Source organism: Saccostrea echinata, unplaced genomic scaffold (genome assembly GCF_033153115.1).
Source record: "Saccostrea echinata isolate AGI-Se365-2 ecotype Australia unplaced genomic scaffold, CSIRO_AGI_Sech_v1 ptg000030l, whole genome shotgun sequence".
Lineage (NCBI taxonomy): Eukaryota > Metazoa > Mollusca > Bivalvia > Ostreida > Ostreidae > Saccostrea > Saccostrea echinata.
The window spans coordinates 20,892,311-20,900,923 of NW_026889779.1; the positions used below are offsets into that span (position 1 = coordinate 20,892,311).

General features: G+C 31.6%; 1 long non-coding RNA gene across 1 annotated transcript; it reads right to left on the reverse strand.

Moving 5' to 3' along the window:
* Positions 1 to 750: 750 nt before the first annotated feature.
* Positions 751 to 2,785, reverse strand: LOC133196532 (uncharacterized). The gene is made up of 4 exons (XR_009722369.1): positions 2,634 to 2,785; positions 1,729 to 1,838; positions 1,406 to 1,459; positions 751 to 832 (listed from the first exon to the last, which is right to left on the reverse strand). It is a non-coding gene; the product is annotated as an uncharacterized LOC133196532 (long non-coding RNA).
* Between the last annotated feature and the right edge of the window lie 5,828 nt (positions 2,786 to 8,613).

Genomic DNA, 8,613 nt, shown 5'->3' on the forward strand with positions numbered 1-8,613 from the left:
ATACAAAGTTAATGACTAGAGTGACAAACATATGTATTAAGTACACAAATATCTACTACACAACTATATTTGAAAGATCCCATAAAATCAACACATGCTATTTTTTTCCCCAACATGCCCCAAGATCCTAATTATTGAGGGTCCTAAACTTCTGAAGTATTGGCTAGAATCACTTCCTCACTGGTTCTGTTAGAGGGTGGTCAGATAATTGGTGTCACGAATGGATTCACTTTTGGTACGACGGCTTCAAAAGCTCAGCAAGTTTGATGTTGATCATTCCCAAAGACACTTCAAACTTTTCTTGCTCAATTTCTGAAAGAAAAGATTACCATAAAGATGTATGATATCTATCTCATGTATAAATATATGACAAATAATAAACTAAAGCTATATAAGACAATTGGTTCTTTCAACCTGGCAGATCAGTTTAATACTGTAGAATAGGAATTTATTATCTTGTAATTTTTTGTTCAGATTAGGATTGATTTCTTTTTAAACTAATGGAAGTTGTGAAATTAAAAAAAAATAAAGAGACATGATTGTGTCTAAGTTAATTAACCTTGAATATGAGAGAGAACATTGTAAATTACATAAACTATGTACCCTTAAAAACATTCAGCAAATAAAGTTAAGGTATGAAAAAAAGTACATTAGTAAATATAATTTATATACCATATAAAACATTCAGTTTTGCCTTGTCAATGGCTCGTCTTTTGTCTCTTAAGCTTCTGATTAAAAGCACCTTGAACAGGAGTTTGGATGCCTATGCTGCCTTTGATATATTATCCGAGGATATATTATCCTCCATATCAGCTTACTCCGTTAACTGACCCTTGAAAAGAGGAAAAGACGAATTTATAGGCATATGTAATTGCTTTAAATGCACATTGGTTAATTTACAATGTAACAAAAATATAGACAAAGCAAATAACATAAAGTGAATATATAGAATACATTTGTTCTAGGCTTCAAACATGCAAATACATGTACATGTACATATACTTTATTTTTGAAAAATTAAGAAAATATTAAATAAACTGTTATAAATACATGTAACTTCCATGCCTCAACAATTCAGTATTGAGTAAGATAATATATTAGTACATGTATACATGTACTTCTTTATTTCTGGAAATTTATATCTGCGACTAAGGTTATAGGTTTGTGTAAGAATATGATGAATGACATTGACAAGGCGTAGGTAAAAACTTGTGAACAGGACAGAGAACTGACATAGGAAACAAGTTAAAAGCAACAACTTCTTAAAATAACTAAAATATATTTGAAAGAGTGGAGCCTAACTAAGGTTCATAATAACTTTTCTCAATGCCTGGCTAACATTGATAAACACATAATTTCAATTCTTTTGATTTTATTGATTAGGAAAATGATTAAAAAATCTTACCTTTGTGTAAATTTCCATACAGCTCTCTCGCTCTTGTCCTTTTTGTGAGCATTCCTGTAAATAATGCATGCATGATTTTATGTCATAGAGTATAGTCATTTTTAATATTTATACTTAAATAAAATGTAAAATGATTATGCATGTAGCATTTAGCATGTTTAGATTACCTGTCAAAAGTTATAATTGTTATGCATTATTAAGGAATTAAGAATATAAACCTCTTGTTACTTGCTCAATAAAAAAAATCTTACGCTATAAAACATTAATTAATAAAAACAATGTTAGTTTATTTGTGCTGAATGATAATTTGAGCAGGCTCTCACCATTCTCACAAGCTAGATGACTGAATGACTTAGCATCTACATTTACATATTAGGACATTTCATCAAACTTGATGATTATATGCCGGCGCTGTGCAAATCGAGTACTTCAGCTATAAAATAATAAAAGTAAGTGCTGTGAATGATCATGAACATGCATTAAAAAATAGATACAATTATTTACAATGTACTCTGTAAATGTAAGTAGTACATGTACTAAGGAATGTTATTAGCTAATAATTTGGACCAGAGTTCTGAACTGGCCCCAAAGAGGCTGCCGACACCACTGAGCATGGAAGAGAAATAAATTTCCATAATGGGGTGGGGGGGGAACTATATTTAAATTATCTGTGCAAGTACTAAAGGTCTGAAAGTAAGGAAGACTTGAAATGCCTTTGTTGGTGGTAGTCTGTGAAACTAAATAGAGGCTTGGGTCTACCGCAACTAAGTTGTGCACAACTTTATATCACATAGACAGCTTATAGAGCATTATTAGTCTACCACCGTCTACACGTTTTTTCTTTGTTGTAAACATGGTAAAGATAGCTAATTTAGATGTTGCATGTTGCAACATATTGGAGACACTAATAGTGTTATGATGTCTGTGTACGATGTAACATGGACTGTCGTGGCGCAATTGGCAACGTGCCACTAGCATATATAGCGAGGTCTAAGGACATGTACGAACGGAGGAAATTCGGGTTGAAATCCACACATTGTTCAAACATATTTTGATAAGAGATGTTTAGAGTTGTACAATAATTATTAAAGAAATGAAACTCGCCCTAATGGTTTCATCGTCGGGCATTCTATGTGTGTGGTGCCCAGACGTGCAGACTGAGGAACAGTCAATTATCCATTCAAGTTCAAGAACACATAAAATACTGATTACTGTACATTGTACCTACCGGGTCTTAAAATGTCTGCATCTTTTGTCAAAATACAAATTCCATTCCAAGCTAATAATGACAGCAGTTCCCTTCTTCGTGACACTCTCTTTCCTTCTGTCCAACAATACAACATGGCAGCCGAATTGTTGAATTTTGGCGGGCTGTAGTTTAAATTAATTGTTCATCGATCCCGACATCGATCCCGACGTAATTGTACTATGAGCCGACAGTTTAAGAAAAAATTCTAAGTTATTTTCCACAGCTTTCCAGAGCAGAAAATGTCTAAGTTTCTCATTTTATCAGCTTTTCCATAGAATTCCACAACTTTCCAAACCTCAAAATGTCTAAGTCCAAATTTGTTATTCAAATTCCAAAAGATTCCAAAAACTTCCAAAAACACTTTTAGACTCTTGTATGGAAATGTTTGGAATTCCATGGAATTCCAAAACTTTTCCAAACCCTTTGGAAAATCTACATTAGGGCAGTATTGCGTACTGCATACCTCACCTCTATGTCGCCAGAAGACTTCCTAAACTAAGCAGGACTCTTTCGAGCCTTTACAAATACATTTATCGCATTTATAAAAGTCAAACGATAAAATTTTATATTTAATTTTCTCTTATATACATTTCAATAGGAATAAGGCAGTTCTTTAATATATTTCTGCTTGACTCTACTAAACTATCGGCGATAGAAATTACAGTTATACATGAAAATTGTTTAATCAAGGTTAAATAAAGCAATTCATTCTTACAACAAATTAAACAATACTTTATGAAACTTTGAACTGGTCTGTTTTCCTAAACCTGTTTTACCTTTTAAAAATAAACGATGAATCGCAGGTGTCCATCAAGTTAAAACTTCAAGTACATATATTAACACCAGCTAGTGCAACTGCACCCCCCCCCCTTTCCCCGGGACTGAATAAGAGGAATTCAGGGAGTCAAGGTAAACGTTTGGCCGATTCCTATGCATAATAAAATATGAGTGATATTGAACAATCCTTTTCATATTATTTGATATATCGATAAAACGAAAACATTTTCTGGTATTGTTTTCACCAGTTTTTACGTATTGATCAATTAAAACTTAATGGTAAAGTATTAATTCATATTTAATTGGTGATTAACTTGGCATGAGAACGTTATAAACGAACATTCGTGACATCCTTGCTTCCTCCTTAAGAAGTTCATTTGTTCTGAATTAATCAATTGATCCCAATTTAAACTTAAAAGAAATTAAATATTTCAAGACAGAAATATAAGCTCATTATTAGACATGGTCTGAAAATTAAGATGTTGTTGTTGTAAGTCTAACCAATTTCAAAAAACTTGAAACCAAGGACTGAGATCAAATTTTTCTGAACTCCTGTATCTGTTTCACAGTATCCAAGGAAGCCATTGTTTCTGGGTTTGACGGCGGCCTAACCCGATATTTCGTGAAGTGGAGTCGTTATTTAATAATACCAAAATATCGCGTAATTTGCCAAAATATTTGCGAACTGATATAAAGCTTTGTTGTAGAATGATTTTGAGGAAATTTAAGAAATGTGGGACTTGTAACAACATGGGAGCTTCTCAGGTTGATGGCGGGCTGGGTCGTATACTCAACACAATGTCGGAGCAAGGCAATCACGCTCTTAGAAAAATGTACATGAAAAAAGGTTAACATTAAATGAATATAAATTGAAAAAAAATGGTGTTTAGTATTTCCTTGTATTTTTATGAAAAACTAGCTAACTGTAATAAACAGGAAATATTGACAAAGCAAGAAGTGTAGAACCATTTTGTTGTAATTAAAACTGAGAACTGAATTGAACACTGCATTAAGCTAAGGGGTTAAATTTTATTTCCTTGCCATTGTACCAATGGACCCGTATGAAAAAATTATCTTCAACATAAAACGAAAGCCTAACTTCTAACATATGAAAGCGCTTCCTTTGTTATGACAGTTTGTCAGTTTTATCTCATTGTTTTCATTTCCTTTGAGCTTGCCTCATTGGTTCTGAACTCTGAGCCATAGCGTGACCATTCACCCAACATGCTGCCTTTTTTGGCGCGGAAAACCTCACCTTCTGTAATCTGATAAAACACATAAACAGATTAGCTTAACAAATTCGCAGTCAAGAGTCTGAATTTGTTACACAGTCTCTGTTCGCATCTAGAAGTTCTCTTGTAAGCAGAGAGAAAATGCTTATCGGGAAATCGCCTAGATAGTTGGATCCGTGTATGTTTCAAAGCTTTGAATGGTAAAAGGCGCTTGATATTAATTACCTATGCCGTCAATATTGTCTGTTTTATATTGAATCAATTTCCAACATCTTACATCGTCTACCGGCAATTTCACTCTCATTAGACCGGAACATTTGAAAGTCCATCCGAGACTGCCTTTGTATTTTATCAAGTGCTGGGTAAGAAAGGTCAGATGATTGTGAAAGTAGTCTAGTCACGCTTCGTTAAATCGCGGAATAACACTACACGTGCACCACAAAGTTTTCTTGTGTGGCATGACAGTTGAGTAAAGGCTTCTCAATCCTTACCATGGCGCCTGGCTGATGTTCCACTTCTATTAAAGTGATACGATGCTTAACCCTTGACACTTCACTTGTAGACTAAAACTTGTTTTTTATCTATTTGTAATTCTCATTGTGTTTTATGGTTTTTGGCTAAACAACAAACAAATTCTCATTTGAGTGTATATCACTCTTCCTAGTCAACTTAGTTTGCTAACAATACACATCATCTAATCATGTCTTCTGGCACGAGATCTTACATGGAAGGGATATTCATTTCTATTTTATCGTTTTCCGAAGAATGCTTCTAAAAAAAGATATCCACTGAAAACTATTGAAATCATATTATTTTATGTCTACCATGTATGTATATTGATCTTGTATATTTCAACTGAATGACAATCCATGGGTCTTTGCAAATATACATGTATATTTTTTTTATTCTTACAAAAGAACACGCAAATAGCCCAGGAAGCATATAGGGGAGCCGAAAGTTTATTAGAACAGTTAACAAATATAATATATTTCATATAACATACAAATGTTTATATCATATAACATATATAAATGTATATATAAGTAATACATAACATGCTGTAATACTGATATAAAACTTGGCTGGCCAGAGTGAGATAAAAACTGTTTTCTAGAAAAGACACCTCGTTAAACCTTTGCCCTATATTATACAATACCAAAATGAATATGAAAATACTGAGCATATAATTAAAATTCTACTTTTTACTAAGTTTATGTGTCTTCTTGAGAAGACGAATTAGAATTGATTCCTCGTGCTATTCAAACACTCCTCATACACTCATACCACGTGACTCTTAACTCCAATTTCATTGGATACCTTATTTCCAAATCTACAAAGCAATTATTTGCAGCTAAATTCTGTACTACGGAAAATATTCATTATTCTGAAAGAGAGGAACATCATATATATCAGTTCAACCTCCTTCACTTGTTGAAGTGGAATTTTTGTTAATTCTTTGTACATCGAGGCGATTTATAAATGCTTGAGGATAAAACAAATGTATGTTAAAAGTCATTAAATTCCTATCTTTTACAAGAAAGAAATTACGTAGGCGTTTAATAGGAAATAAATAACAAAACAATATTAATATTTTTAATTATTTTTTTCAATTATGTATTGCGACAACTTTGAGCATAAACAAAGATAATAATAAATTTTACTTAAAACTCTCTGTGATAAAGAAGACAGTTGCACATGAAACTAATTACTGTGCTTCATCAATGTAGAATACTCCCAATACTTTTTTTCATATCAGCAAGATGTGAGCCCTGGATAATTCACGCTGATACCGTCATTATAACCCTTAATTGTCTTACAAACAATGGTCGAAACATTGAAGCTATATCATATTTTAATTTGTACTTCGTTAATCCTTTTTCATGTAATATTAATCTCATTCTAGACATGACACAAGCCTACAAATCTGTTACCCAAGACATGCGACAACGTCATCTTGCTTCATCCTATTATATATCTCACAAAGGCAATAACACATACCAACACAATCCACTTGGCATCCCCCGGTAAATTCCTTATACCGACAATCCATCCGATACCCAGCCACTCAAGGTTTATTGTCCAACTATGTATACAGTGACATCAGTACTACACCCTGCGAAGACTAGATTTACCAATATCCAGAGAAGATAAGAATCTGAGAGAGTATCGCATTTTACCAGAACCAAAGGCGCCCAAACCGAAGCTTAGATAGAAGAATGATTTTAACTATCGCGTGACTAGCTGTTTTATTTTAAGCCATATAAGTATAAACATCATGGATACATAACTTGTATAATCGTTTAATGATAAAAGGGTCAGATCCCTCGAAAATATTTTCAACCTCAATTGATTTTAAATTAATGCAATGTCATTAAAGTGTAAGATTGTCATAAATCTGGCATCTCTGTTGATTTTTTTTTTTTTTTTTTTTTTTTTTTTTTTTACAATTTCATTTAACAATAATTCCTTTGAAGCAATTTAAAAAATATATATAAATCAGCATTTTCTTATACAAATAAAATTTTATATAAAAATCACGTAAGCATTTACTCAGTGCTTCTTAAAATATGTATGAGTGAAAAGTATTAGCAAATGTCTATATACTAGTATTTCATTCAAACACAAGCAAAAATAAACAAACTCTTTATTAATATTCTACTTTTTTAAAATCAACAATTGTTTTAAATATTTTCACCTGAATTTATTTAAGTCACAACGCGTAAGTTTATTATTATTTAAATATCATTCATTTTCATCTGAATTTAATTAAAGTCACAATACATAAGTCAAATACAATTTAAATATCATACAAGCCTCACATATCATTCATTTTCAGCTACACAAAAGAAATTTATACACAATGTAAGTCATACTGGTTGTAAAGTTTTCAAAAAATTCTGAAGGAGCGTCAACCTTTACAAATTTTCGTATTTTTGCGGAACATTTTAGAGCGTGGTAAACAGTCTTGTATTTAGATATGAACTGTGCCATAAAAATCGGAAAAATTAAAAAAAAAATCAAACATTTTAAAGTAGAAATGATTGAAAAGTGAACATTTCAGACAGGTAGTATACACTAATACCATAAAGTATTTCGTACAAATTAACAAAAAAGTTTACAACCAACTGCTCATAAGGTGTCCGTCAATAGAAGGTTTTATAGAAGCATCAGGCGCAACATGAAGAATATACATGTAGTGAGCTGTCCGTTCTTTGCAATTTGGTGAATCTCTTAAGGCAAGAATTGCTCCACGTTTTTAAACAGTACTCAAATGATAACATGATGTATAAGCATTATAAAATTGGAGAAATTTCTTTTATTAAAATAGATGTATTGTACTAGACAATATTTTACAAAGTGAAAAAAACCATCAAAATGTACACTGAAAATTGTATATTGTCGAAATAGAATTAAACTATAGGAGAAAAGACATTTAATGATTCAAAAGTAAAATTTAAAATCTGTTTAAATTTCTTTGTAAAGACTAGCATAAAATCAAACTAAAATTGTAGTAGATCAAATGCAGTAAACACGGAATATTTGAGAGCATACATTGAAAAAGAAACAGTCACATTCAATCTAACAGTATATTTGCTAAAAGGTTTCTGAAATGCTCATTTAAATATTCTTTTTGTGAAAATCTTAAATTATTACAAATTAAATCATTAAAAATAATTGTATTTCCATTATTTGTTTTCCCGTCATGTCCCATCACATCTAGTTTTTTTTTTTATCTTCAGATTATTGTTCATGTTTATAGTTTGATTGCTAGTAAATTAGTCTACAGAAAGGTAGCGATCTATATGCATCATTAAAACTGCACTTTTAAGAATTATTTTTAACCGTGTATACAAATCAAATATGTCTATTTGCTTTACCAACCTTCACCGCCTGATTTCATTATTTTTTAAATTTTTTTGTGATATATATATATATATCTATATCTATAT